At 39.6% G+C, this 5,717-nt stretch overlaps 1 pseudogene; it reads left to right on the forward strand.

The window, feature by feature from the left end:
* The first annotated feature begins 220 nt into the window (after positions 1–220).
* On the forward strand, positions 221–1,416 carry LOC137202837 (high mobility group protein B1 pseudogene; annotated as a pseudogene).
* Positions 1,417–5,717: the final 4,301 nt, after the last annotated feature.

The following is a 5,717-nucleotide window of genomic DNA, read 5'->3' on the forward strand; positions in this document are numbered from 1 at the left end:
GGGGCTCAAACCCGTGTCTCCTGCTTTGGCAGCGAATTCTTAACCACTGCGCCACCAGAAAGTCCCTATACATTTACTTTTGCAAGACTCTTTCAGACAGACACAAATATATGGCTGTCGACAGAGTGGAGAGAGTCAGGAGGCTGCGTCTGGCTCCAGCTGTCATAGCCATTGCAGTACGTTGAGCTCCATAGAGACAGTTCCCCGGGCAAGGGAGAGCCGGATGGGCACTGGGCCCCCCTGTGCCTCACTGAGGAAAAATAATTAAACATGGGGAAAGGAGACGCTAAGAAGCCGAGAAGCAAAATGTCATCCTGTGCATTCTTTGTGCAAACTTGCCGGGAGGAGCACAAGAAGAAGCATCCAGATGCTTCAGTCAGCTTCTCAGTGTTTTCTAAGAAGTGCTCAGAAAGGTGGAAGACCATGTCCGCTAAAGAGAAAGGAAAATTCAAAGACATGTCAAAGGCTGACAAGGCCCGTTATGAAAGAGAAATGAAAACGTATATCCCTCCTAAAGGGGAAACAAAAAAGTCCAAGGATCCCAATGCACCCAAGAGGCCTCCTTCGGCCTTTGTCTTGTTTTGTTCTGAGTATCGTCCAAAAATCAAAGGAGAGCATCCTGACCTATCCATTGGTGATGCTGCAAAGAAACTGGGAGAGATGTGGAATACACTGCTGCAGGTGACAAGCAGCCTTGTCAGTGGAAGGTTGCTAAGCTGAAGGAAAAGTACAAAAAGGATATTGCTGCATACTGAGTTTAAGGGAAGCCTGATGCAGCAAAAAAGGGAGTCGTCAAGGCTGAAAAAAGCAAGAGAACAAGGAAGAGGAGGAAGATGAGGAAGATGAAGAGGATGAAGAAGAAGAAGAAGATGATGTTGATGAATAAATCGGTTCTAGCGCAGTTTTCTTTCTTGTCTATAAAGCATTTAACCCCCCTGTACACAACTCACTCCTTTTAAAGAAAAATATTGAAATGTAAGGCTGTGTAAGATTTGTTTTTAAACTGTACAGTGTCTCTTTTTGTATAGTTAACACATTACCGAATGTGTCTTTAGATAGCCCTGTCCTGGTGGTATTTTCAATAGCCACTAACCTTGCCTGGTACGGTACGGGGGTTGTAAATTGGCATGGAAATTTAAAGCAGGTTCTTGTCGGCACACAGCACAAATTAGTTATATATGGGGATGGTAGTTTTTTCATCTTCCGTTGTCTCTGATGGAGCTTATACGAAATAATTATTGTTCTGTTAACTGAATACCATTCCATAATTGCAAAAAAAAAAAAAAGAAATTGCAGCTGTTTTGTTGACATTCTGAATGCTTCTAAGTAAATACAATTTTTTTTTATTAGTATTGTTGGCCTTTCCATAGGTCTGAAAACTTTCTTCTTAAGGGGAAGGTAGTCTTTTGCTTTTGCCATTTTGGATCAGACTAATCATTACAATGTTTATCTTTCATACAGTTGGCTGATAAAAAGCTTTTGTCTAGACACCCTGCATACTCGCGATGAGGGTAATAAAAGTTGAACTGAGACAGTTTTCATCCATAACTGAAACGCAGATCTTGATCGGTTGATATCAGATGTCACATAGCCCAGTTACATTTACAAAGTGAAGAGTAACCAATCTACGCACAGGACTGGATTATTAGAATCAAACGTTTGAAAGTCTGTCCTCGAAGGACGAATAGAAAAGTATGTTCTAATCTCTACACGAGGACTCTACATTCTTTAACTCCCATTACCATGGAATGGCAGCTATATTTGCAGTTCCCACGTTAGAGACCTGAGACTGTATCCCCAAAAGCGTGAGCTTAAAATACAAGACTACCATATTAAATTTTTTTGTTGACATTAGTCCCAGCAAAGGCTCTGGAAAACAAGTGCTGGCTATAAATGTCTTCTCCTATTTATCTAAATATGGATTGTTTAGGAAACTTGAGACCCTCCACTAAAGGTACTTTTAATTAATTGGGCCAACTTTTAAAATTGTATACCGCATTTTAAATCAGGTATATTTTCCTATATTATGGTCTGCCCCTTTATAAATCAAATAGACATGAGGGAAGAAGACACTTAGGCTTTTGTGATCTCAGTATGAATTATCTGATTTATTTGAAGTTGAATTTTCTTTACAAAACTCAGGCTCATTCATTAGAGTCATAGGTTTGTCTGCTTAGCAGTTTAGGGAACACTTTGGCAATTTTGTGGTTTTTGAGATTATCATTCTCTTAAAGTGCCCGTGTTTTAAAATAGCGTTCTTGTAATTTTACATGCTTTTGTGATGGAGTGAAGTTTTGTTATATAATGTGGACTTGGATTCTTTCCATTTGCATTTGTTTATGTAATTTCAGGAGGAATACTGAACATCTGAGTCCTGGATGATGCTAATAAACTAGTAACTGTAGAGGTTTTAAAAATATGTACGGTTGTCTCTTCTTTTGAGATGTCACTAGTCATGTTCAATCCATTATTAGTTCTTTAGGGGATACAAAGTGGTGATATTTTAATTCTATCATTTCTTATTTATATATTAGCTGGAATATTTCTACAAAGAGAAGCTTCTCCTTACCTGTTTGGTTATCCCTATTTATAGTTCCCTTAGAAAGGCAGGATAAGTACTTGAACCAGTTTCAACATAAGAATTGGTTCTTGGCATGGAAAATGCAAATTGAATCTGACATGGATCCTGCCCTCAAGGAGCTTCCCATTTGGTAAGGGGTTAAGAAATGTGGACAGAGGTGATGGGAGAATCCAAGAGGTGCAAAGGATTCTGAGTATGCCCAGAGGACCATCGTTCCTGAGAGACAGAGCTGGCTGGGACTCAGTGCTTCTGGTTACTGGACATCAGGGGGGCCTAGTAAAAGTGTTCACATTTCAGCTGAGCCTCCAAAGATGGGGTGGCAGGGATCTCTCCTTCTTCTAAGCCTGGGCTTATGGTGTTCCAGAAATAAGATAACTTTTTATTCTTCCTTGCAGTCCGGTGTGGCCGTATGACTAAGTTCTGGCTTATAGGCTGTTATGAGAAAAAGTAACTTGTGTGATTTCCACATTGTACCCTTAAAGAGAGGGGAGGCCTTTCCCTTTGCCCTCCCCCATTCTACTGCTCACAAAGTAGATGTTGTGGTACCCCATCTTGGAACACAAGGACCAGGAAGCATCATAGAGATGGCAGAGCAACAAGATAGAAGGAAGCTCCTGAGTTTCTGGTTGCCCTTCTATGAGCCACTGTACCAGCCCTGGATGCTACCCAACTATGACAAGAACAAGGAATAAACCTCTTCCCCTGATGGGGTGGCCGTGGTGATGGGAGTGCCATCTGGGGTCTCCCTTGAAGCATCTAGTATCTGCTGGTGCTAGGACATGGTGGGAAAAGGAATCCAATTCAAAGAATGTAGGGGAAGGAGAAAGTGCAAGGCAAGGTAAATGTTTTCACATTGAGGAAGAGGAGAGAGCAATTAAAATATCCCAAAGTCTCTTAAGGGTAGGGTTATAGGTATTTTTGAAAAGCATTGACTCTCCCTTTTTAATCCTGAAGTTTACTCAATGTGAGAATCAGGCTAAAGGTGTTTGTTACATTGATGGTCACACGGCCAAAGGCATTATTCACGCACCTTTAAAAAGTGAAGTGTTTTTTCAAATATTTTCTATACTCAGAAATTATCTGATAGACGCTTTAGCATTCTTTTATTCACATTTAGATTTGAAATTCACATGGAATTGGGTTTTGTGTATGGTATGAGGTAAGGACAAATTCAACTGTTTTAAAAATCATCCTTTTTCTTATTGTGCTACAGTGATAACTTTGTCATAAAGGCATTTGGGAGTATCTACTAAAATTGAACAGACATATTCCCTCTGATCCATTAAGTCCACTCCTAGATGTATATCTAACAGAAATGCATTCATACGTGCGTGAAAAGAGAGATTTGAGAATGTTTATAGCAGCACTACTCAGCCCAATAGGCAACAATATTGTATTGTAATCATCAAACTTGCTAAGAGACCAGAACTTTATGGGTCTTAAGGATCATCATATATGGGATAGAGATGCTAATTATCCTACAGTGGCAATCATATTACAGTATAGAAATGTATCAAATTAACATGATGTACACCTTGAATTTGTGCAATGGTATATGTCAGATATATTTCAATCTTAAAAAAGGTAACTGCCCCCCAAACTAGCCCTAAAATGAAAACAATCAAAATGTCTATCAGCAGTAGAATAGATAAAGGAATCATGGTATATTCATGCAAGAAAATAGCATACAGCCATGAAAACAAGTGAGCTAAACTATATACAATAACTTTGATGAATCTCAGAAACATGTTACTGAGTGAAAGAAATCAAAAGTAAAATAATATAAACGATCTCATTCTATGTATATAACATTTAAAAATGGGCAAAATGAATCTATGGTGTTAGAAGGTTATCTTTGGGGAGGAGAGTAGAGTTAGTAACTGGGGGGGGGACCCACAGAGAGTTTCTGAGGTACTATTAATGTTCTATTTCTTAACTTGCGTGGTGGTCCCCTTGTAGTAATTCTTTGAACTGTACATTCATAATGTTTGCACTTTTTGTATGTGTATTATATATCAATCTAAAAGTTATTTTAAAAAAGAAGTTGGGGGACTTCCCTGGTGGCGCAGTGGTTAAGAATCTGCCTTCCAATGCAGGGAACACGGGTTCGAGCCCTGGTCCGGGAAGATCCCACATGCCGCGGAGCCCGTGCACCACAACTACTGAGCCTGCGCTCTAGAGCCCGCGAGCCACAGCTACTGAAGCCCGCACGCCTAGAGCCTGTGCTCCACAACAAGAGAAGCCACCGCAATGAGAAGCCCACGCACTGCAGCGAAGAGTAGCCCCCCCGCTCGCCACAGCTAGAGAAAGCCCGAGCGCAGCAACGAAGACCCAACGCAGCTAAAAATAAAAATAAATAAATAAATAAATTTATAAAAAAAGAAGAGAAGAGGTTGGTTGCTATGTTATATTCTAAAGGAAGGAAGACTGAAATAGAGGCATGACAGAGTTAGGACAGAGCCTATGTGGAGGTGGTATTCTTTTGGTTTCAAAGTATCAATAGCTGTTACATTTCTCCAGTGAAACACCAAAACATAAGATATTTGATATACATGCAAAGCAATGTTTGATATTTGATACAAATTGGTAGATGGAAGAGGAAGATAAAACTAGTAGTCAGATTTCAGCAAATCTCAAATACCATTGACCATTATTTTAATAAATCATTTATAGGGGAAAATGCTGCTAATTAAATGTGAAACCATACCTTAACAATAGTTCTGGGTGACACATGAATTGGTCATATCAGCTTCTTATTGCTTTGAGATTTCTTTGATTTATTCCGAAAGATTTGGTTATTTTTCCTCCCTTTATTTGCCTTATTTGCTTGGTGGTATTATGATTGACATTGCTTTTGCATATATGTATGTCAGGTACAAAATGGAACACAACTTCATCTTGTTGTGGCCCTCTTCCTTTCTTCGGCCCCGTAAAGCTCTTGGTTGGTCTTTACAGGAGAATTAGAATTTTGGCCATTCCTCCAAAGTGAAATGTTTGCTTTATTACTACCAGTGTGCCCCTGTTGCTGTGTTTCTCTGCCTTTCTGTGACTACAATAACCTTTCATTTCAATGAGCAGTCTTTTAAAAGACATTTTAAACATCAGCTAAGCTCATCTGCAGTGATGCCAGTAGAAT

The sequence above is a fragment of the Pseudorca crassidens genome, chromosome 11, assembly GCF_039906515.1.
Source record: "Pseudorca crassidens isolate mPseCra1 chromosome 11, mPseCra1.hap1, whole genome shotgun sequence".
Lineage (NCBI taxonomy): Eukaryota > Metazoa > Chordata > Mammalia > Artiodactyla > Delphinidae > Pseudorca > Pseudorca crassidens.